The 27008-nt window shown below is 33.7% G+C and overlaps 1 long non-coding RNA gene across 2 annotated transcripts in view; it reads left to right on the top strand.

Annotated features, from left to right (window-relative positions):
* Positions 1-25267, top strand: part of LOC140433261 (uncharacterized) — a 98747-nt gene extending 73480 nt beyond the window's left edge. For both annotated transcript variants that reach the window (XR_011949907.1, XR_011949908.1), the window contains exons 2-3: positions 5572-5673; positions 24715-25267. This is a non-coding gene — a long non-coding RNA (uncharacterized lncRNA). The remainder of the gene's footprint in view (positions 1-5571; positions 5674-24714) is intronic.
* The last annotated feature ends 1741 nt before the right edge of the window (positions 25268-27008 follow it).

The raw sequence follows: 27008 nt of genomic DNA, 5'->3' as shown, positions 1-27008 counted from the left end.
ATTCACACTGATTCTTTCAATTTGCTGTTCCTTCTTAGAGATAATCATACATTTTGTTTTCTTAATGTTCAGTGAAAGTCCATATCTCTAAACTACTTCTGTGATTCTATTCGTTAACTCCTGGAGGGCTTCATAACTGTCAGCGAATACCACCGTGTCATCCGCGTATCTGATGGTATTGATACAATCTCCGTTAATTCGAATTACGGCTTCAACATTGTCAACATCTTCTACTGCTTCTTGAAAGATTTCTATATATTCTATATTCTATATATTTCTATATAAGTATATGGTAGACAGCAAGGGTGATAGTATACATCCCTGTCGGATCCACGTTTGATTTTGATATCATCGGATTCTCCTTCCTCTGTACGGATAGATACGGATACACTTTTGATATTGCCAGAATAAAAAATTTCCTAAATTTATTTAACTTCCTTTATCATATTGTTGTCTTTGTTTTATATGGACAGAAATATACAGTGTACAGCCTGGACAGATAAGCGGCTTAATTTCATAGTTTTATGATCTGTAAGTAACAAAGGGACGTATAATAAAAAATAATTTGTGAATAGTGTCATACGTACGCAAAGAATAAAATAACGAACCATATATTTAACGAATTTGTATTTTTGCTAATGCTATCTATGTATATATTACCAATATAAGTTATTAAAATATTTAATCTGGTATTCTAATAAGTAAATAAACACTAAGCAATAGGTACTTGTATACCGTTTGAATACTACACACAATTTTGTGGTCCTAAGCCAGATATAAAAGTCTATATTTAGTTTTATTTCCACTGATTTTCCACGCGCTTGTTCTTCAAACGAATAAAGTTTTCATTTCATATTCAGCAACAGTTTAAAACCCCAAATATTCCCATAATCCATGACAAAACGACGATACAAAACATCAACAGCAAACTTTTTACACAATTAAAAAAATTCCCAAAATTTTTTTACATCCAGATTATAATCCGCATCGGTGCACCGTATTTGGTGTAGAGGGTTATTGATCGCCCGATGATGGCGGAATATTTCACGACCTAAACGAGTTAGGTGCGCATATGGAGGGGGCGCAAAAAAGGGTCGCAGGCATGACAACTCAAATTCAACAGCTAACAGCTAACAGCTCTCCATTGATAAAGGGAACTTTGGACGGTGAAGTTGTATTGTAAGACGATATCCAAATATACTTGTAGGACCGGCGCGGCGGAAGGGATAATTTTTTTTTGGGAATGGTTTTACAGGGTAGATTGAATTGATGCTTTAGAAAACGTTTGCGTTAAATTAAATTGCGTTTGTTTTGTCTAAATATTCTTTCTGTCTATATATAAACTGCTTGTTGTGTATCTTCTCATGTGCTCTGTGATTTCCATATAGATACTGTTTAATCGCCCGTTTTATTGATGGTTTTTATTAAATTGTTTTAGCAACTTTGGGGATCGTCCCTATTCTCCACGCTTCGTTTAGTCTAGTCCTTAACCATTAGCTTATATTTAACCCTCCTTCCCACGGGTGGGGTCTATCAGTAAAACTAAAAATGAAATTGCTTAAATTTTTTTATTTTTTTCCTAGACTCGGTGTACCTTTTAATGACATTTAATAGTACACTTTAGCATAATTTGGTGAAATTTTATGAATCCCTTCAATCGCTACCTGTAAAAGTATCCTGACAGACCCCACACGTGGGTGGGCGTTTCTTGTTTTGTGTTCGAGATGTTTATAAAATTTATGGTTGTATTATATTGCCCAGTAAATCCCGTTCTCAGCTTATTTGGAATTTTAGTTTTGCAGCGTCCCTGATGGATACCTTTGTACAAAACTGTAAACTGCATTATTCAGTAGGGGAATATGTTACGCTTGATGAAATGCTTCTTGCATTTAGAGGAAGGTGCATGTTTAAAATGTACATGCCGAAAAAACCTAATAAGTATGGGCTCAAAATGTTTGCTACAGTTGATGCCCACACATTTTACACCCATCATTTAGAATTGTACGCAGGAACGCAGCCAGATGGACAATAAAAAACAAATAACTCAACTGCTGCTGTAACAGAAAGAATGGTGCAACATTTATCTCAGTCTGGTAGAAACGTTACTACTGATCGTTGGTTTACCAGTTATAATATTGTAACACATTTACTGAATGAATACCGTCTTACAGTAGTAGGAACAATTATGGCTGGTAGAAGAGAATTACCTCAGAAACTAACAAATGTAAAAACCAGGCAGGTATATTCTTCAATGTTTGCATATGGTGAAAAAATGACGCTTGTTTCTTACGTCCACAAAAAAAATAAAAATGTTTTGGTCGTTTCTAGTCTGCACAGGGATGACAGAATTGATGAAAGCACTGGTGATCTTTGTAAACCAGATGATTACATTCTACAATTCTACTAAAAGTGGAATAGATGTGGTAGATCGTTTGATTACATCTTATAATGTAGCAAGAGGAACTAGAAGGTGGCCAATGGTTATTTTCTATGGCTTGGCTAATATCGCAGCTATAAATGCATTTATTATATACAGATCCAATAATACAAATGCAGATTGTTTCTGAAATCTTTAGGAATTGCGTTAGTCCAGAAAACTATGAAAATACGAGCGCTAAATATCCGTATACCAAGAACATCACGGTTACTTGCTGCAAAATTTTCTGGAATCGAGCAAACGACGAGGGACGACCCAGTCCCAGGAAAACGGGGATGGTGTAATTATTGCAAAAAAAGATAAACTAGGTATTTTTGCCAAAAACTGGTTATGTATGAAACATATACAAGCATGTTGTGCCGATTGTGTCGAAACAAATTTAACATAATTTAACCCCCTCTATTTTCTGTTTCCAATTTTAATTTTAGATAATTATTTTTACTTGTATTACTGTAAGTATATAGAGTAATATTATTGTTTTTTTTATATTTTCCTTTTGTATTTTGCCGTTTATGATTTTTTTAATAAACTCTTTTAAAAAAATTATGGTGTTAGTTATTTCGCAGTAAACTATACCGATACATATTGATACACATATTATATGTACATTTAGGTAGTGCACTGTTATATCACTAAGTTTCCTTAAAAATATCTAAAAAAATAATGAAAAAATTAATGTTTAAAATTTGGTCCTGATAGATCCCACCCGTGGATTTGTGTCACAAGAAAGTCACCCGTGGAAAGGAGGGTTAATAATACAAATAGAAAAAAATACGTTGTTAGTCACTGACAGTACATGGACGGATACAATATTACAACATTAAATCCATCTTGAGTACATGCAAATAGTTTTCACTCTAATAGGTATAACGAATGTACATGTAATACTATGTTGCACATTATATATTTTAAAACTGGGCATAAATAATACTTAATTTAGTTGTCACTGGGATAACTCTATGTGGTACATACACAGCCACGTAATTAGCATAAATGTAGTCCCGAATTAAAGCTAGACGTGCTTTATCGCTATTACAATTTTGGTACACTGTTAGTTAAGTGTAAAATGTTGTTTGCAAAATGTAGAGTGTATTAAAATTTTACTACCATACTCTATATAAACCAAGCAGACAAGATTTACCTATAAGTCATATTTTATTTTCACTCAGACTAAAATCATTTATAATAATCCGGCCCATCAAAAGCAATGTCATCCTTTTAATAAATATTCATTTTATATTCAAATTTTCCACCTAATATTTCTACCGATCAATCCGAAAATACGAAAGAGAAAACGATGCAACACAGTATAATTCAAGAAAAATAATTCAAGACAATTCAATAATTCAAAAATATGTGCAAAATAAGAAACAAAGATGGAAACATTACTGGGGATTTTACCCAAATCCTCCAGGTTGTCGAATCCTTTTATCGCGAAATATATGAGAGCACAGACGTAAGGCAAGATCAACGCTTGTCCAAATATACAAACCACGGAACAGAATTAATGCCAGGAATAACACAATAAGAAGTTAAAACGGCACTTTCAGAAATGAAAAATGTCAAATCATCTAGCGATGACGGAGTAGTGTTATAGGCGATAAAACTAAGTGGAAATATAATTATCCAGGCTTTGGCCAAACTTTTCACCGAATTCATCTACCAAGGAAAATTCCCTTCTTAATGGAACAATGTAGTCATTGTTTTATTTCACAAGAAAGGGGACATAACGGATCTAAACAACTACACTCCTATCAATTTGCTCACATACATATATAAATATTTACAAAAATTATGAAAAAAAGACTGAAAGCTAAGTTAGAATTCTATCAGTCTAGAGAACAAGATGGATTTATATCGGGATTTGGGACTAACTTACTAGTGATGAGCCGGAAATGAAGTAAATAGTGAAGAAGTGAAGAAAGTGGTAAGCCGTTTCAATTACTTAGGATCTGTTATAACAAACAACGGTGGATGCGTCGACGCCGTACAATGGCCATATCGAAAACGGTCAAACTTACTAAAATCTGGAAAGATACGGACATAACCAGGAACACGAAACTGCGCCTAGTACGGACGCTTATCTTTCCTATCGCTACCTATGCGTCAGAAACTTGGACCATTAAAAAGTCCGACTCACGACGTATAATTGCCTTTGAAATGTGGGTATATCATAGAATAATACGCATACCCTGGACAGCACATCGCACAAATGTCTTAATATTGACAGAACTCGACATCAATACTAGGCTTACCACAATCATCAACCAAAATATATTGAGGTACTTTGGACACATTAACAGACGAATGAAAGGCATGGAGAGGTTGGTGGTTGAAGGCAATATAGATGGTAAAAGAACTCGAGGAAGATCGCCACTCCGATGGTCAGACCAAATAAAGTGCGCTACCGGTTACTCTCTGTCTGAGGCAGCACACCGCGCCCAGGAGAGAGAAGAATGGATAGCAACCATTCATCAAATACCATAACGTCACCACATCCTTACGAAGGATCAAGGATAGAGGAGGGAGAACTAGTGATGAAGAACCTGATGAGGTTCCTGAAAGGAATTTAAAAACATTTTTGAATTTTGTTTCTAGCATGTTAGCGGAAATTTTTATACGCCTTTTAGATTAATTTATTGCTTAAGATATCTGAGACTCTAATGTTATCAAAAACTTTTATTGCAGCTACACAGCTCATTTCTAGATTAATAAAGTAGATTCTTATTTAGTGGACACTTTTCAATATCCTTGAAATACAAAAAAGTATTTAAATTACTAAAAATATGACATATGCTAGCGACTAAGCAATATTGACCAATAAAGCAGAGAAAATAAGGTTTAAAATGTTTAAGTAAAGACCAAATTAATGTCCACGACGATATATGTAAAAAATTAATAACTTGGGGAATCCTCATAATTATCCATAATTTATTTTTCAAGTGATAATCAAAATATTTACTACGTTTGCAAGGAGTCAAAATCTAACTATGCTGATCTAAATTACATAATATCTAAGAAATCTACTAATTTAATGACGTGAAAATCCCATTAAAGAGAAATATATTTTTACATAGTTAAACTTTTTGTATTTTTTAATCGCTTTCATTTATGGTCTTTCCTTAATTTTTTAGGAGTCCCAAGATCGATTTTGGTATTATTTTTCAATTCAGCATCTCTTTGATCTACAATTAAGATGGTAGGATGGTGGACGAAAAATCCTTATGAGTAGATAAGTAAGTAGGGATAAAATGGTTTTTTCAATTAGATTAGTTTCTCCATAATTTAAAATTTGTAAAATATGTGAAAATTTTTGAAAATTTTTTGTTTGATTTAATTCGTTATCTATGGTTTTAAATATTTTGGATGATTTAACTCTTTTAATGATACTTTTACACTTTAATTTACACTTTTAAGTAAAACTGATAAGGGTAGGTTCAATACAGAAATAATAGTCACCTAACACAAAGAACTACAGATTGCCAAGTCTAGTTAGTTGCTAAAATAAAATATGACTATATAATCGTTAGTGTAGATTCATAGTGACAACATAGAAAATTGCAAATAGTTAAGTCTCTGGTAAGAATAGGAGAAGGGCAAAGAATGCAGGCAGAAAAAATGTAATTAAAAAAGCACATCTCCCATAGCATGCGAGCATAACAAAGTCCTAATACTTGTTTTATTATTTTTATCTTAATTTTGTCAGTATCTAATTTTTCACATATATTTATGAATTAAAACAATCGTTTCTTTTTCTTCTAATAGCGCTACAACTTTTTGTGCGTATTGCTTAACAACGTTTTGTCTTTCTGCTCTGTCGGATAATTTCGTTCGCCACTGACTGATGTTTAATGTTTTAAGATCTTCCTCTGCATCATCTATCCACCTTTTATGAGGCCTTTCTCTTGTCCTATTTGCTTGAAATTTTCATCTCGGGATTAATTTTACAGCTCGGTTATCTGGCTTTCTTTCTGGTTAAAATGGGCGCTAAAGTGGCCAAGCAAGTTTAGTCTTTGTGGCTTTATCTGTACTCTGTGTTAATTCATTCAGCTCGTAATTTATTTTTATTCTCCACAAACCATCGCTACAATCTTCTTCTTTCTTCTATCGAAGGTTGGAAATCATCATGGCTATGCGGACTCTGTTGACTGCCGCTCTAAAAAGTTCTGCACTACTGCATTCAAACCATTCCCTTAAGTTCTTAAGCCAGGATATTCTTCGCCTTCCCACATTTCGCTTTCCTCGGATTTTGCCTTGCATAATAAGTTGTAATAGTGCGTATTTTTGCCCTCTCATCACATGTCCTAAGTACTCAAGTTTTCGTCTTTTGATAACTAGTATTATTTCCGCCTCATTTCCCATCCTTCTAGTTACTTCCTCGTTTGACATTCTTTGAATCCATGATATTCGTAGGATTCTTCTGTAACACCAAAATTCAAAGGCCGCCAACTTATTCAGATGGACTTGTTTAAGTGTCCACGCTTCCAAGCCATAAAGAAGAGTAGAGAACACGTAACATCGAAGCATTCTCAGGCGTAGTTCTAACCTTATATCCCGATAACAAAAAACTTTTCAAGTTTAATGAATGATGCACGTGCTATTTCAATGCGTGTAATAATTTCTTTGGTTTGGTCTACATCTGATGTTATCCATGTTCCTAAGTAGTTATAGTTATTAACACTCTCAATTGCAGTATCTTCAATAGTCAGTTGGATATTTGCATGTGCAGATTTAGTCATGATCATGCATTTAGTTTTCTTTAAATTTATCTTTAGTCCGTACTCATGACAGCATTCATTAAGGCGTTGCATTACGTTCTGTAAATCATTGTTGTTATCCGTCATTATTACTGTATCGTCTGCAAAACGTAAGTTATTCAAAATTTCTCCATTGATAGATATACCTTCTATTGGGTCTGAGAGCACTTTTTGAAATACCACTTCACTGTAGACATTGAAAAGTAGTGGGGACAGCACGCAACCCTGGCGGACTCCTCTCTGTATTTTGATATTTTGGGTGTACTGGTTGTCAACTCTCACCTTGGCAGTTTGGTTCCAATGTAAATTAGATATAATTTTCATATCACGACTGTCAATATTTTTGCTTTTTAATATATCTACAAGCTTTTTATGTTGAACCTTATCAAATGCTTTTTCAAAGTCTACAAAACATAAGTACATGTCCTGATTCATGTCCATGCATCTCTGAGCTAGCACATTCAAGTCGAACAAAGCATCTCTTGTACTCATACCATTTCTAAAGCCAAATTGTGTGTCACTAATTTCATATTCAAGAGTTCTAACAATTCTGCTCTGAATTATTTTCAAAAATGTTTTAAGTGTGTGACTAATTAAAGCTATTGTTCTGTGATCTGAGCAAGTTGTTGCATTTGGCTTTTTGGAAATTGCTACAAAGGTCGATTGCAGCAATTGTCTGGGGATTGTGGCAGTGGCAGTCTGATCGCTGATCGCTGATCGCTACAATGTGTCGGTTTAAATATCTTTCTTAATACTTTGCGCTTGATTTTCATCGAATTGATTTTCATCAGTGATTTTCGTCAGTGGTTGAAAGGGTCCATGTTTCACGTCCATATGTGACCGCTGGTCTAATAACTGTTTTGTAGATTCTTAACTTAGACTCATGATTCAGTAATTCAGTAACTTATTTTTTATTAAGTTTTTGTATGCATAAAAGCGCTTATTACCACTAACATTCCGTGTTTGTTTTTCTAGATTCTAAACTTGGACTTACGATTCAGTAGTTCAGTAACTTACTTTTCATTAAGTCTTTGTATGCATAAAAGCGCTTATTACCGCTAACAATCCGTGCTTGTTTTTCTTGACTTAAAGTTTCTTACTGTCATTTTTTTATTATAGAGCCTAGGTAGGGAAAAGGGGAGACATATTCGTAGGTATGGTTGTCTACCTTCAGATTCTCATGTCGATTTGACTTTGTGCACTACATATGTTTTGTTTTCCGTTCATTTATATTTAGATCAAATGCAGCGGCTTCCCGTTTTAAATTTATAACTTTTTCACTTAATACCGTTCTATTGTGGCTTGTTATAACAATATAATCAGCATATGCGCTTATTTAAATGGTATTAATATAGCCGTTCATATTTAATTTTTTGATAATAGCTTAAGTGTTATTGATAAGGCATCACTTTGCCTAACTCCATTTTCAATATGAAATGCCTCTGTCATATCTTTATCAATTCTTACCATAGCTTTGGAATCCCCTAGTTATTTGTATAAAAGATGGGTATCTGAATTTTGGTTTCGTCAAAGAAATCTTTGTATTTCTACTTTGGTGGTTCATTTGTATAAGTTTAACTAACTTTTTCGGTATTCCTAACATGGATAGTTGTTTTAACATTTTTGTTTATCTACTCGATCAAACGCCTGTTTGAAATCAATATACAAGTTGTAAATCGGTATGTTATATTTAGCACATTTTTCACATATACCTCTTAACATATCTATTTGGTCTATAGTTGAACTCTTTGGTCTGAAACCACATTGGTATTCACCAATTATTTTTTCTGAAAAAGATTCAAGGTGTCTGTATATAATTTCTGATAATAACTTGTACGAGATATGTAATACTGCTATGCCCCTATAATTTTCGTAGAGTCCTTCGTCTCCCCCCTTGTACATAGGAAATATAATTTCCACTTTCCAATCGTCTGCAATGAGTTCTAGTGTCCATATCTGGCAGTTTAGTTTCTGGATATGCTTCCATAGCACATGTCCATCATTCTTTATCAGTTCTCTAGTTATTCCATCTGTACCAGGCGCTTTGTTATTTATCAGATGTTTTATGACGTATACAGTTTCTTCCAATGTTTTGGTTGTATTTTTTTCTGGGTTTAAAAGCTCTTGAAAATACCCCTTCCACCTTTTTATTACTTCCTCTTTCTCGCTGATAACTGCCCCGTTTTTGTTCTTGTACACTGTTGTTCTCGTCATGTGTTCTTAAGTGTATCGCTTGGTTTCTTTGTGAAATTTCCTTATCTCTCTTCTTTTATTATAGTCTGCAACTTTTTGTATTTTTTTTTTAACATTTATGTATTTTTCTTCCTACATAATCTCCTTACATCACTTCGTAGTTCTTCATATGCCCTTTTACTCAATCGGGAATTCCTTTGTGGACATTTTTGCCTAGCTGTATTTTTGCTGTTTATTACTTGTTGCCAATCTTGGTCAAACTATTCCTTGTTTCTTTTGCTTGAGGTTTCGTCTAATGTTTGCCTTGTTCTATTTTAATTTTGTTAGTATTTAATTTTTTACATAATTATATTCGTAAATATATTCAGAATATTATAATCGTGTATCTGAAACACATAATTATTTTATTTTAATACGTCATTTGATAATAATTACAAACGTTAAAAAAAGTTTATCTATGCAGGGTAATAAGTTCCAACTTTATTTTAGTGTGAAATTTATATAATAAACAATCGCTCAAAACCCATAATTAGTTTCTGATAAGACACATGTAGTTTGTAGTATGAGAAATATAAAGTGAAATCCTGTAATTAAATATTAATTTACTACTATCGTTATCGTATTTTCGATTTTTTGTTATAAATTCCTGTGCATTAGAAAAATAAAATTTATTTATTTTGCCTTATTCTCCGTCACAATTCGATCTTTATAAGAAAAATAAGAAGCATAAAGATTCAAGAGTTGATTTAATGAAAACATAATATGTAATAATATTCTTCTTCTTTTGTGTCCTGACTCTCGAAAAAGTGTAGTGACACCATGTATCGATCGCTCGGATCGTGGATTTCGATCCCTTTTTGTCTTGGGCTGCTAGCGAAGCTTCTTGTAGACGTAGACCAAGGTCAATAATTATTTCTTTAGCTTAAGCCACCCAATGTGTGAGAGACCTTACTCGCGATCTTTTGTTATTAGTTTTACCCTCAACTATTATCTAAGCTTGGGTGACACTAACATGGGTGATAAAATACAATCTTTTCTTATATTAAACTTGGGTTGTAATGTTTTGGAAAGGGCAGCATTGACCTTGATTTTACGAAAATATTTTCATATAGGTTTTTAATATAACAATTCGATGCTTTGAAATCCCTGTATTTTCCAAGACCGATCATAGCCTCCTCTTCTTCATGCAATCGAATGCTTCAGTGTAATTGATGAAGCACTTGAACGATAATAATAGATCGATGAACAATACATTGAATGTTATTAAAACAGATACAAGGTGTCCGTTCTTCTCTCTATTTAGTGTTGACCCCTGGTGAGAGTATAGTGATCATCGTAATATCATATATGGTTAATCTCTGGTCATTTCTATTACATCGTACACAGGTAATTGCAGCTTGCTAGAATTTGGGCAATCCATTTTGTTGAAGATCTTCCTCGTGGTCTTCTACCTTCCCTTAAATGGTGAGTCTCTCCACATTACCTATAACTGTCCTCATGACATGTTCAAAATATTTTAATTTTTGTATTTGGATTTAATACTAAGAAACCTGAACCCAAACATTATTAAGGCGTTTTGAACGAAAAATACTACTATGAATATAGGGCCCGACAGTTGATAAGACACTTCGTTTTATTCTTCTTCTTCCTCTTCAGGTACCATCTCCACTACGGAGGTTGGCAATCATTATAGCTATTTTAATTTTTAAGGCAGTAGCTCTAAAAAGCTGTTTTGAGCTGCATCCAAACCATTCTCTCAGGTTCTTGAGCCAGGTTCTTGAGATACTGTAGCTTTCTTTCTTTAATTGTAAGTTCAACTTCCTTCTCTTTACCTATTCTTCTCAGTACTTCATTGTTCGTAACTCTATCTACCCAGGAAACCCTCATAATTCTACTATAGGTCCACATTTCAAAGGCGTTAAGTCGTCTCATTGTGTCTAGATTTAACGTCCATGATTCAACTCCATAGTATAGTACACTGTATACATAACATTTTGTTAGGCGTACTTTAAGAGCTAATGTTAAATATTTGCCACATAAGACCTTTTTCATTTTTATAAAATTAGAACGTGCTTTTTCGATTCTGACTTTGATTTCTGCAGTGTAGTCATTATTTTCTGTTATAAGTGTTCCTAGGTAAGTGTACTTTTTTACTCTTTCGATCTGCTGGCCTTCTACTGTCAAGATTTCGTTAATATTATGGTTGTTTTTACAAATTTTCATAAACTTCGTCTTTTTGATATTGAGCGAGAGTCCGTACTCCCTACTTCTTCTTCCTATGCCGTCCCCATTAACGGAGGTTGGCGACCATATTTTTAAAAGCTTCTCTGTCTTTTGCAACGTGGAATAATTCGTCTACAGTCATGTTTGTCCAGTCTCGAATATTTCGCAGCCATGACTTCCTCTTTCTACCTATTCCCTTTTTGCCATCGACTCTACCCTGCATGATGACCTGCAGAAGACTATATTTATTATTTCGTAGTATGTGTCCAAGGTATGCAGTCTTGCGTACTTTTATCGTTCTCAACAATTTTTTGACTCGACCCATTCTTCTCAGCACTTCCTCATTGGTGACCCTGGCAGTCCATGGGATTCTCAACATTCTCCGGTATATCCAAAGTTCAAAGGCTTCAATCTTTTTAACTATTTGCGCTTTTAGTGTCCATGTTTCTACCCCGTACAATAGTTGCGACCAGACGTAACATTCAACAAATCTCAGTCTCAGCGCAATAGTCAGATTTTTGTCACAGAACAATTGTTTGAATTTTAAGAACGCTGCCCTTGCCATTTCTATTCGTACCCGGATCTCTTGGTCTGGATCTAATTCTGTGTTGATGTAAGCTCCCAGATATTTATATTTTGTCACTCTCTCTATTTGCTGTCCACCAAGAGTTAGTTGTTCATTATTTATTGGACTCCTTGATACTATCATAAATTTGGTCTTATCTGTGTTGATGTCAAGTCCCATTTGAATGCATTCACTATTTATTGCATCTAGTAAAGTTTGTAGATCTTCTATACTCTCAGCCATAATTACCGTGTCATCTGCAAATCTCATGGTGTTTATGATTTCTCCACCAATTCTTATACCCTCTTTTCTTTCCCATAAGGCTTTTCTGAATATGACCTGTGAGTACACGTTGAAAAGCGTCGGAGACAAGACGCATCCTTGCCTAACCCGTCTCGCAATCGGTATATTATTTGTTTCTATATCGACTGGAAAGACAAGCTAGAAGAAAAAACATAGTAATACAGGGGGTCGAAGAAAACCAAACAGAAAGCGAACAAGAGACGATAAATAAGATAAAGGGGATAATGAAAAAAATCGGCGTACAAGCAAACCTAGATGAAGAACTGGTAGAGATGAGAAGAATAGGCAGACAAGGTGATCCCCAAAATGTACTCAGACCCATCATATTAGAAATGAAAAAGGAAGCTACGAGAATGGAAATTCTGAAGGCTGCTAAAAACCTAAGAGGAACTAAAATATATATCAATGAGGACTTCCCGAAGAAAATACTACAAGAAAGGAAGCATCTTCTTCAGCTCATGACAATGGTACGCCAGGAAGGACACACAGCCGCAATAAAATACAACAAATTATGGATAAATGGTGAACCGTTCTCACTGGAGCAACTAGAAGGCATAGATGTAAATTATTGGAAGAAACCTGAAGAGAAGAAGGGTAACGCTAGGACAATAAACGACAGATCTCCCATATCTGATAATATAGATCCAAGAGGAAAATTGATGAAAATGGCGTCAAAAAACTAACAAAAAATATAACAGAAGACGGCGACAGTATAACGGAGTTGGCAATGAATACGGACATGAAACTGTTTTGTAAGAAAAGACGCAAAAACAAAACAAAACAAAATAAAGCAAAAAACAAAAATAGAAAAATAAGAATAGGAACGTGGAATATCAAAACACTTCTAAGACCAGGCAAAATGGAAGAGTTGGCAAAAGAAATGATAAAATACAAGATGGGAATACTAGCGCTACAAGAAATAAGGTGGGCAGGAGAAGGGATGATTGCTAGAAGAAATTACACAATGTACTACGCAGGAGAAAGCAAACAGGGGCGCAATGGAACTGCCTTTCTAGTTAGTAATAGCGTAAGAGACAAGATTATTAACTTTAAAGCGGTTGATGGAAGAATATCATATATTAGAATGAAAAATAAACAAGCAAATTTAACATTTGTCAACATATATGCCCCTACTGAGAATGCTCCTGAAGAAGAAAAGAATGAATTCTATGAGAAACTTGAAGAATTGTACGAAGAAATACCAAAGAACGACATACTAATCCTGCTAGGAGACTTCAACGCAAAGATAGGGAAAGAAGACACGAACAGAGAAATCGCAGGAAAAGAAACGATCCATCAAAATACGAATAACAATGGCAGGAGAATATGTAATCTAGCAGCAGCAACCAATACTTTTATTATTAGCACTCAATTCAAGCACAAAAAAGAGCACAAAGTAACGTGGCTAATACCTGGAACAACAGATGGAAACCAAATAGACCACATCCTAATCTCAAAAAAATGGAGAACAATTGTACAGAATGTAAGGTCAGGGGAGCCAATGCTGATTCGGATCACATTTTGGTAATAGGCGACATGAAATTGAAGATACTTAAAGATAAAAACGACAGAAAGAAAAGAAAGAGGTGGAATCGGTCGAAACTAAATACAGATAATGTAAACAGAAAATTCTGCACTAAATTAGAAGAAAAACTACTAGTCCTAAAACCATCAAACATAGATAAAACATGGGAAGACATAAAAGATAGTATCTTAACAACAGCAGAGGAGACGATAGGACTAATGGAAGACAATAAAAGAAAGGATTGGTACGATGAAGAATGCGAGCAAGCTAGTAAAGACAAGGACAAAGCAAGACACAGGTGGGTGGCCACAGGGAAACAAGAAGATCTCCTACACTATAAAGAGAAGAAGAAAGAGTCAGACAAATGCTGCAAAACAAAAAAGAAGAAATGGATCGAAGAATAACTGCAGGAACTCGAAGCCAATAGTAATGACAATGCAAGACTATACAAATACATAAAATCACAGAGAAAAAAAGAGATACCGGCAAATATTGGAAAAATGGAATGGGAAACACACTATAGAGAACTGTTTAAAAAGAAAGGCGAGGCTGAAAATGCAGAAAATGAAGAACAAACAGAAAATAGGAATGGAGAACAATCAGAGCCTCCCTCATACAGCGAAGTATTGGCGACCATAAACAGATTAAAGACAAGGAAAGCAGCAGGACCAGACGACATTATAAATGAGTTCTTCAAGAAAGGGGGAGAGGAACTAGCCCACAGAATCCACAACCTAATAGAACGAATATGGGAAGAAGAACGCATGCCGAACGACTGGAATTGTGGTCTGATAACACCAATCCCTAAAAAAGGCGACAAGACGAAATGCACTAACTACAGGGGAATCACGTTATTAAATACAATGTACAAAATATTAACTAATTTGATCAGACAAAGAATAGAAAAAGAAACTAGAACAAAAATAGGTGAATACCAACATGGATTCAGGGAAGGTAAGTCAACAATAGATGCAATACACATTGTAACGCAAATCGTCGAAAAAAGTTACGAGTACGGAATAGATCTACATATACTGTTTATTGACTACAAGCAAGCTTTTGACAGTGTAATAAGGGAGGAGCTAATTAAGGATATGAATCAATTAGGCATCCAAGAAAAACTAATAAGTCTCACGAAAATGACGATGACGGAATCCAAGGCACGAATCTTAACAAGGGAAGGCCCGTCAGATGAAGTACACATGGAGGTAGGTGTCAGACAGGGAGACTCCCTGTCACCAACATTATTTAACATTGCCATAGAGGGGGCAGTAAGAGCAGCCAAAATTATGGGAACGATTATCGAATCTTCAGCCCAACTGATAGCGTATGCAGACGATATTGCACTGGTTACTAGAGATTTAAAAACCATGCAGAACATAATATTAATACTAGATAAAGAAGCAAAGAAGAGAGGGCTAGTAATCAACCAAAGCAAAACGAAATACCTCAAGTGTTCAAGAGAGAATACGAACATAGAGAAAGAAATTAAGCTTGGTGCATATACATTTGAAAGAGTACACCGTTTCAAATACCTGGGAGTGATGGTGAATGACAGAAATGATAGAACAGATGAAATAAATGAACGCATCCTACTGGGTAATAAAACCTACTGGAATTACCAAAAATTCCTGAAAGAAAAGTACATTAGTAAGAAAACCAAATTAAAAATTTACAAGACTGCAATCAGGCCAGTGATCACCTATGGTGCAGAGACGATGTGCCTAACACAAAAAGATGAAATGAGGTTGGAAATCCTAGAGAGAAAGATAATTCGACGAATAATGGGACCGGTAAGAATAAGTGTAGGCGAATTTAGAAGATTAACCAATGAAGAAATTAAAGAAGTCATCGAGGGTGAAGACATAATCAAGTTCGTGAAGACGCAAAGGCTCAGGTGGCTGGGACACATAGAAAGAGCTAACCCAGACTCTACCCTAAAGCGAATAACTGGATGGAGACCAACAACAAAGAGACCAAAGGGGAGACCCAAAACAAGATGGAGAGATCAAGTCTTAGGAGACATAAAGAAGCTGAGAATCTACAATTGGAAGGAGCGCTGTAAGGACCGGAAAGAATGGAGGAAAATTGTAGACAGGGCCAAGTCACACACGCTGCTATAATAATAAAAAAAAAACAACAGCGGACTGATTCTCCGCAATAAATAAATCAGAGAGCCCAAAAGGGCGGCAAACACTCCGCCAGGAGTGAATAAGCCATGATGATGATGATATCGTTCACCTTTACTACTGCTTTCTGGTTCCAGTATATAGCCTTAATAAACTCAATGTCTTTTTTGTCTAAATTGATGTTTTTTAATTCATCTATTAACTTCATATGCTGCACTCAGTCAAAGGCCTTCCTAAAGTCTATGAAGCATACTCCCTACTACACATTACTATTTTACTTATGATGTGAGATATGAGGTAATAAAACTTCGTTTTATTTGTGTTTATTATTAGACCCATTTTTGTAGCTGATTTTTTAATGCCTCGAACGCCTCTCGTACATCGTTTTCCGTTCTCTCAACAATATTGATATCATCAGCATAGGCCAGAATTTGCACTGATTTAATATATATTGAACCAGTGGTTGTGATTTGTGACATACGTTTTACTTTTTTCAGCGCCGGATTGAACACTATACAGGAAAGAGGGTCTCCCTAGCGCAGCTTATTATCTGTGTTAAAAGGTTCAGACAGTTCCCCCTTAATTCGTACTCTATATTCAAATTTTTCAAGAGTTAGTTTTGTTAAATTTACCAACTGATTTGGCATTCCTAACTCTTTAATTGCTTTGAATATTTCTCTTCATTCACAGAGTCGTAGGCTGCTTTGTAGTCTATAAATATGTGATGAGTATCAATGCCATATTCCAGTGTTTTTTCCAAAATTTGTTTCAGGGTTGCAATCTGATGAACTGTAGATTTACCACCTCTGAAACCACCTGGTATTTTCTCACTATCAGTTCTGCATATTGTGCCATACGGTGACATAGTACTGTGGAAAATATTTTATACACTGCATTTAGAAGCGTAATTCCTCTGTGGTTAGAGCATTCAAAGATATCAAATAGATCTTTTGTATATGGTGCAAAGTATTCCAATATTCTAATCATTGAGGAGGGATTTCTGTGTCCATATTTCTTTTTTAAGCTGCTGTAATGCCATAATGGTATCATGGTCACTTTCTTTATATATTTCAGCTGGGAGATTATTATCTATTCCAGGTTTTTTGTTTCTGGCTAGTTTTTTAACTGCATCTTTAACTTCAATAATCGTTGGTAATCTTTCCTCTCGTCTGCTCCTCTCACTTCATCTCTTGATGAAGAGAGATATGAAATAAGTAGCCATTGATATTACAGTACCGTTTCTAGAAACAGATGCTGGAAATAATTACAGTAGACTCCCTCTATATCGAGAACTGAAATGGCAGACTAATTACCTCGTTATAAGGCGATCTCGTTATATCAGACAACAATAATACTGTGCATACATATGAATATGTAGTTTTCTAAAACAATAACTTCCTATAATGAAGCCATTCGGAGCAATATAAGATGCTAAATATTGTTTGAATGGCGTTTTTGAAAAAAAAAGTAGTTTACTTTTATTGTCAATAATTAAAACAAAAAATCTGTACTTACATTTTTTCCAACTACATCATTTATAAAGCGTATTTTCAAGGATAACATAAACTACTGCTTCTGCAATTGGACCAAGTCTATCATTTTTGACTGCTTTAAATTGTCCAGTATCATTCTATCTATCATACTTTCTAAAGATGTGAAACAGTTGTCTTTATTGTAAAGAAGTTTATTGCGGACGGCCGTTATGTTTATTGCGGGGCAGTTAAAAGGGTATTTATTTATGGGTACACGTAAACTCATCACCAATTACCATAAATACCCTCGTACATAGTACAAACTCATCACCGCCATAAAAGTGGGGTTTTCAAAATAGACCCTAAGAGATTGGTAAACTGATCACTGGCCTACCTGCACCCCGGACCAGGTATAGACCATAAAATCCCAGCAAACGGCTAGTTTTTGGTAAATTCACAGTATAATCCAAATCCAGATGTCTTAAATGCAACTGCAATTTATTGGTTTTTATTTGGGAATTCCACAAAATTCTATTGATAGCTACCTAAAATCACGCGAAAAGAAAAATTTCTCTTCGTTTGCCCTTGTTTCTTCAACATGGATAGTGAACTGCTAATTGATTACGTCTTGAGCCAACGCGAACAAAAAATAATGATTATCAATAATATCAAATTTCAATTGCAAAAGACTCTAAAAAAATCGAATTGCTTTTTGTGGACTTGTGCGACAAGTAAGGGTGTAAGGCTAAATGTCATACAACTGGTGAGTAGAAATTTTATACCGTTTTTGTTTAGTTGTTTCGCACTGGTTTTCGCGAATCATCCTGATCAAACAGAAAAAAATCAGCGTAATTAAGTTCTTTAAGTTAACTGTATAAGATGTTTCTTGTAGGCAAGGCATAATATCACTTTGTTGCTGTAGATTACCTTTTCTGATATTACATTTTGAGATTTCTAATTAAATTGTTAAAGTCAAACATTGTTATATATATATATATATATATATATATATATATATATTATATACAGGGTATCCAATTAAGTCGGCACCATATGTGAAACCTTTTTATTTTTAGTTTTATGAATTTTGTTATATAAAATAATTATGTTACACAAAAAGTTTTGAATGATCTAAAACCTAGAATACAATGATCAGATATTAAATTTTTCTAGTTGTATACGCGGTTTGTTAAAAAAATGAATTGTGGATATTCTCAAGTCTTAATAAAATTCATGTTGTTTAACGAACCGCGTAAATGACTGAAGAATACTAATATCTGATTCTGATGATTGAAGTTCTAGATCAAATAAATTTTTTTTCATAAAGCTAAAAATAAAAAAAAATTCTATATGGTACCGACTTAATTGGACTCCTTATATATATATATATATATATATATATATATATATATATATATATATATATATATATATATATATATATACAAAACATAACTATTTGGGTGTGCAGCTGAAGATAGGACAAAGAAGTACTCTGTTTAGTCTACCAAGCTTTCGCAAATCTTTATTTGCATCATCAGGGTGCTACAATAAACAAAATTAGTATAAATTACAGAATAAAAATTATTTTGTATCTTACACTAATTGAGGTTAATTGTCATGATGTGTATAAAATGAAATGAACAACTCATCTGACTCCTACAAATAATGGCGAAAACTAACCAATAAATGTAAAAAAATTGCTTTTAAAAGCACTCTAATTGTGGGATCTTTGTACAAGTCATTGAAAGATAAAGTACAGGAAACTGTACTTTATCTTTCATATCTAGCATTTTGATGCATTCTGTCACAATAAATGTGTTGCTGATTACTTCAAATTTAAAAATTTCCGCCAATGATGCCATAAATGTACGTGCTTTGCACTTGTAAAAAATTAAGTTTCCTTCGACTTCAATGCACTAATAGCACACTCAAGTTTTTAGCTTTTCCTATTTTTTAGACATTTTATATTTACTTCCTCTCCAAAATCGTCAAATTATTTTCAAGATAGTCAAATAACGCCAAAACAGTAAGACTTAGACCGAATATATGTTTAACAAATTATTTCGAGAATTCAATGAGGAATATATAAATGCAATGAAAATCAAATAACGAAGTTGGGACTACTTCCGATATAAACAAAAATAGCAAATGTTGACAAATATTTTCATTTTAAAGTTCACTATCGAAATCCTATGTAACTAAATTTTTAGATCTCAAAACCATTTAGATTGGCAGATACGCCTAATAGGCCACACCGTGTGACATATTAATATCTCAGTTAAATTTTAAAGCAACTTGCTTAAAATAATTTCTGATTTTATTAACAGGTAAGAGGCAATTTTCGCATTAGAAACCGGGCAAAAATCCCGGTGATGAGTTTACCTATCTGCGGTGATGAGTTTACCAATCTCCAAAGGATGCCGGTGATCAGTTTACTATATCTCCGAGGGTCTAATAATTTTATGGGGGCTATATAGTGATGAGTTCGTACACGTCCTTATTTAGGGCCACGGCCGGACCAAAAACGTAAAAAACATGTTTTTCGATCTTATTTTCTCTCGTTATAACCAAATTTGCCTCGCTATAGAGGATTATAGTTCAATAGAAATTTCACGGGACATCTAATGTACCTCGTTATAAGCGAAACCTCGTAATAACCGTGTTCGTTATAGAGGGAGTATACTGTATATACTAGTGATAATAAAATATTTTTCAAAATGAACTGAGGCATAAGCTATTTTAAACCAGGAATTCTTCCTCTTTCTGAGGTTGCAGGTATGCTGCTTAACGAATTGTTCAGCTATTTTGATGTTAGATCTTGTTAAATAATAATATTTAGTTTTTGAATATCGCTACTAAAGTAAAGACGCTAAAGAAGATTTAAAATTGCAGAAATGGATTTGTATAACAGATCTTCAAGGAGGTCAAGATAAGTGAGGTTAAGTAAAATCAGGAGACTTTACCATAGACATACGAGTATAATACAAGATAGACTGGTCGTTACAATATCAGCATCTCTGTCTAAATTGCCAGGTTTTTCAACCAGGTGACCTTAATGACCAATGAGAAAGTCACGTGGTAATAAACCCGGCTCATTAGACAGAGATGCAGCAACTGCTTTGCGTTAGTTTTCTCTTTTGCACTGGGGGCCACTGTATTGCAGTAGTGAGTCTATCTTGTATTGTATATTATATTATGCATATCTATGGATTTTATGAGGTCGAGATAAATGAGGTTAAGTAAAATCAGGAGATTCAAACATTAAATAGTTGACTGCATAAAATGATGGAGAACAACATAACAAATATGGGCTTAATCAGAAAAGAGCTAGATAAAGGTAACCAAGTTAGAAATTTAAAAGAGAGACTCCGATAAGGATTGAGGATCCTCACCACTCATGAGAAAACCTTTTTGGTTGAAATTTTTTTGACTGTATTTTTTTCTTTAACAGAATTTGCTTTTAGTAGTCATAAATTAAAATAAAAACAAATTAATGTGATAAAACCTGTGTTTTATAAAACCCGAAGATGTACCGTGAATACGCATTTGGTATTTCGATTGTAGTAATCTCTTGCATTAAACTTTTCAGCTTTTAAGTAATTTCGCTAAAATACCTGACCATTAAATTGCTTTATTAGTTCTGAAACTAAATATATTTAAAGTATATTAAAAAACAATAAGGCTTAAATACATTTTAATGCGTGACGCGTGAGCAAACTCACACGTTTCGCAACCATTTTGTTGTGATTGTATCACTTCTACTAAACAGGTTAAAAATATAATTTAATCAGTGTACTTTCACGCTATTATCATAAGGACATAATATCAATAAATAATTTACAGTTCTACACAAAACATTGTATAGTATTTATCATATTTTTATGCTGTGATATCTTTGAACAAATACTATATAAATTATTCTTCTTTCTTTTTACAAACAATTATGCTTGGCGTACTGATACCTACGAAACGAGTTTAACGAGTATTGTTCTGAAGCTATTTTCTTGTGGCATTTTAAATTAATTACTATGTAAATGGGAATAAGCCACAATTAAAGTTTAAAATACGTTTATTGACTTTCGGATTTCCGAAGTGGAAATTGAAACGTCAATAAACGTATTTTAACCTTTAATTGTGGCTTATTCCCATTTAAATAGTAATTTAGTTTAACGAGTATTGGTTAATTAAATTGGCATATTTAACAGATATTTTTAATAAGGTCAATGAAGTTAGTCTCTCATTTCAGGGAAAGACTATAACTGTCTTTAACGCCAATGATAAAATACAAGCGTATAGGAAGAAATTAATTTTTGGGCAGAATCGGTGAAAAATAAAAAGCTGGATAGCTTTCCACTAATCACAGAATTTAGAGAAGAAATGGAATCCATACGTTGCAATGTTAAAAAAACCAGCTTCCTTAACATCTTAGCAGTATGAATGCCTGAGAGATTTGACATCGGATTCTGAGATAAAAACACATTTTGAAATTAAAACGCTAGTAGATTTTTGATGTCAACTCAAAGACGAATTTGAAATTTTGTCAGATAAAGCGAAAATTATTCTTCTCCCTTTTGCAACAACATATTTATGTGAAGCAACATTCTCTGCCTATGTGGCCACTAAAATAAAATATAGATCTCGACTCAATGCGGAACCTGGCATTCGATTGCAGCTATCCCAAATTTAACCAGATATTACTGACTTGTGCAAATCAAGGCAGCCTCATTCTTCACATTAAAATGAAGACATCACGTTTTTTAAGATTTTAGAAATAGGATATGTGTGTTCATTTTATTTTTGTTTTTCGTTATATGTAATTAAACTTCTTATGTTTGCGATTAAGAAAGAAAATTGAATAAGGTGAATAGAAAAAATGTTGGTTAATATTCCACCCTCCCCCAACTAATATCTCTCGTTCTCTGTGGCACCTATATAGGTTTCAGGTGCAATATGGTAAGTGCTAAGAAAACCAAACTACCGAAATAAGCAGACGAGTAAGAATGGGATGGGCCGCATTTGGAAAACTCTCATACATACTGAAAGACAAAAAGATACCCCAAAACCTTCGAACCAAAGTGTTCGATTCTTGTATCCTTCCCGTTTTCACTTACGGAGCTCAAACCTGGACATTCACAAAAAAGAACATGGACAAGATTCGAAAAACTCAGCGAGCCATGGAACGACAGATGCTTGGTATCTCACTAACAGATCGGCAAACGAACGAAGCAATCCGGAACAAAACAAAAATAAAGGACGCCGCGAAACAAGCAGCTAAATTAAAATGGAAATGGGCTGGACACAACGAACGTCTCGAACATGGTAGATGAAACAAAGAAGTCGGAAACTGGCGACCGTACGATGCGAAGAGACCAAGAGGAAGACCTCAAATGCGCTGGAGCGACGATATCAAAAGAGTCGCAGGACCAATGTGGAAACGCCTAGCACACAACAGGGATGAATGGCGAGAAATGGGAGAGGCCTTTATTCGACAATTCGGATAGAAAAAGGGCAAAAAAAAAAAAAAAAAAAAAAAAAAAAAAAAAAAAAAAAAAAAAATGGTAAGTGCTCCCTACATAATTTCTGCCCTGAATAGTGCTTCTCGACCAAAAACTTTGAGAAACGCTAGTCTCCACCATCCACCATCCCTCCACTTTAACCTTAACGTGCTTCTACTGCTATTTCTTATAGTCAGCGATAAAGAGTTCGTTTGGGAGGATAGTTTTCATTCTCTCTTGACAGATGTATTCGCTCTGTGTTCACCTGTCTATTTTTATGAACAATATAACATTCCAGGATACTAAATATTCTTTGAAATTGCTTACTGGTCATCATTATAGGACCACATGGAACAGCAGCTTCGTCTTGTTGCATGGTTACAGATGATTGACTATGGTCAAAATAATTTGTTGATTCTAAGCTAAGTTCTGAAATTTCTGTGAACTTAAAAGCACTTCTGAGTTAATACTCGTTCATTAGACGATATCCAAATCACGGCATAGTCCAAACTAATATTCGTAAAGCACAATTAAACCAAAATGTTGGAATAGTAACACAACAAGTCAGTTTCACATCATTGTGTTGTTTTACATTGGGCAGCCAGTTGTTAGATAATGGTAAATAAACTTGGGAAATAAACTGGTATTTAATGTGAAAGTGTAATAATTAACAAAATGAGCTTTATGACAAAATGAATTAAAAAAAAGTTCTTTTTATTTTCTCCGTTATGGGGTTATAAATATAAGAAATTTGTGTACCAGAATTATTACACTTTCACATTAAATACTAGTTTATTTCCTAAGTTTATTTACCATCATCTTACAACTGGCTGCCTAATGTAGAACCTTCTCAACACAAGAATTAGTATCTTTTGTGCGATGTAAAAAGAACTCTTAAACTGACATGTTGTGCTACTATTCCAACATTTTGATTTAATTGTGCTTAACGAATATTAGTTTGGACTATTCCGTGATCTGGATATCGTCTAATGAACGAGTATAAACTCAGAAATGCTTTTAAGTTCACAGAAATTTCAGAACTAGCTTAAAATCAACAAACTATTTTGACCATATTCAATCATCTATAACCGTGCAACAAGACGAAGCTACTGTTCCATGTGGTCCTATAATAATGACCAGTAAGCAATTTCAAAGCTTAATTGCTACCACGATACAGGTTGTTATCCACAACCAGGCCAAAAGCCCTACTAAAAGTGAGAACTTTTCAAATTGTTCTTCCAGATTTTCTGGCAATAAAAATGAAGATGTGGAAACACTAAATATTCTTCTTTTTATTTTCTCCGTTAGAGAAAATTAGGTGTCAGAATTTGTGTCTACATCAAAACCATAGTTTTTTACGCAATGATTTTGATCTATGAGTATAACTCTTTAGGTTCTATGCTATTTCTTTGTCTTCTTGGTGTTGCTTGTGTAATGCGCACATTCTTCGCGGTAGTTTGAGAAAGAAGAAATATTATTTTTAATTATTTATCTTAAATTGATACTATCGCAGAAAAATTTTATAAATTTAAAAACCTAAAAAACAGTCCAAATATATTATCAATATATCAATTATAACATTTTTAACAAAAAATATTTTTTAATATTTTAGGATGAATCATCTGTCATGGACTGGATTGGAACATTTTTAAATCAATCGTTTGCATATTTACTAGGAGTATTCCAAAGTACAGCAATATGACCTATATTATGCATATGCATAGATATACGGTCTGTTCAAAGGACTTGTGCATTTCAGCGGTTTCTGTGGGTTTCTGCATGATGAAATCTGTAGACGGTGAAGGTGAACCTCAGCTAGTTCAAGCAGGAGGAAAGCATCTCAGCAGGAAAGATGCATTGAACTATTCGGGAGTTTTCCGAAAAAGCTGAAGACTACCAAATTAATAGGAGTATTTCATAGTTCAAATGCAGCAGTTACCGTCAAAAACCCCTATTATTCGACACTTGTCGTTAAAAGGCATAGTATTTTAATTAAAAATTGTAGATACGGCTATCATCATTGACGTTTTGAAACCTTAGTAATATGATTTCAAATACTCTGTTTAACATAGAAATAGAAAAATCATTTTCGATAAAATAAGTTGATACCTACTTTGGGTTTAGCACGGCAGAGTATCCCTTACTATTACCTTTTATATATAAAATGTGACTAGACTTTTATCTGTATTATATATTAAAAAAATTCTCACAATGGAGCTAAATGGTATTTGTTTCTAAATGAATTTTAAAAACTTCCCTTCCAAACTAAATTAGATAAAATCCGTGTTTTTAGCTATCAAACTTTTATGGATCATCCCCTGGGCGCTAACACAAACTCTCCCTCGTGTAAATCCAACATACAGATTTTTATCAGTGTACACCAGCAAAGAGCAAGAATCATCCGCATCCCTCGTTCATCCCTCGCAGAATCCTACTCTCATAGACGCTATTGGGGCGTCGGCGTCACTGTTAGCGTCCCCTTCTTGCAATGTCATCATCATGTCAACCATAGTTACGAAAATTCTTTGTAAAAGCACTTCTACAACTTTTTGAGATAAGTATTTTCGATTTTGTGAATTTGTGCATGTTTTCGCTTCAGTTTTATTGTATAAAATTGTGTTGGAGCTCTGAGTTGGTGGTTTTTGCGTTGTGGTTTAAATCCTTTGTGATGCAAAATGCTGCAGATGAGTATATTTTAGTTTTAAATGCTTTAATACTGTGTTAGAGTAGCGCTTATATATTTAATGAAAATTATAATTTAGACAAATATTATGTAAGTTTATAGTGGTTTTAAGTTTAATATTCAGTCTAAACCCATACTTCCTTTTATTGTATATAAATATATAAAATTATTAGTTCTTTTTATATATCTTAGATGTTTGTATTCCTAATAGTTGGTTTTATATCGAATATAATGTTTATTTTTATTTTGTAAAATTTTTAAAAATTGGCCGAATCTTTATCCTTAATGCCGATTGTTAATGCTTATGGCTTGCATATCCTTTTATGCTTTTTTTCTTGGAAAAATCTATACGCACTAGAAATATACGCTATTGAAAGTTTTGTATTTCTAATGTATATATTTTTGGCAACAAATTGGCTCAAAAGTTAAAAAAAAAAACAGATTTATTCATTTTTATTTGGTTAGTGTTTTTATATATTTCTGAGTGAAAATGAACTGGTGACATGCGCAAAAGTAATGATCAAAGATGGCTATGTAGATTTTTAATTAAATATGCTAATGTAAGCTAATCCGCAAACGCAGTGGATTATCCGGAAGTATATTATTTTATCTAGATTTATTCGGAATTGTACAAAATCGATCGTAAATGCAGAGCTGGTAATCTAGAGAATTTCTCTATGTTGCATTACGTAACAATTTGCATAGTAATGCGCCATGTATTTGTTTAGTTTTCCTATTTTCTTTCGATTTTATAAAAATAAGAATAAAGTGGTTAGTCGGTTTTTTAATTCCTAATTTTATTCTTTGCGTGAACTAGCCAAACGAATAGTTCTGTTCTGAACATACTTATAGGTCATCACGAGATCTCCATTCCCCTCAACAAAAAGGTTTTGGTTTAACTATTCTTTAATAAATTATAACTCTTTAGTTATACTCATGAGAATATTCTGTTATTTCTGTTTCACGTAATGATTTCGTATTTATTCATTTACTCTTTTATCTATTGGTTGGTATATGTATATATAATTTTTATGATTATAATATATATATATATATATATATATATATATATATATGTATATATATATATATATATATATATATATATATATATATATATATATATATCGCCGGCGAGAGTGCAGTGGTTATCGTGGTGTCGTGTATTGTCTTCCTCCAAAGATCTCTGTCTCTGGTCAGTTCTTTTAACTCATACATAGGTC

The sequence above is a fragment of the Diabrotica undecimpunctata genome, chromosome 2 (assembly GCF_040954645.1).
Source record: "Diabrotica undecimpunctata isolate CICGRU chromosome 2, icDiaUnde3, whole genome shotgun sequence".
Classification (NCBI taxonomy): Eukaryota; Metazoa; Arthropoda; class Insecta; order Coleoptera; family Chrysomelidae; genus Diabrotica; species Diabrotica undecimpunctata.
Note: the sequence above shows the minus strand (reverse complement) of the source record. Positions and strands in the feature narration are given on the sequence as shown.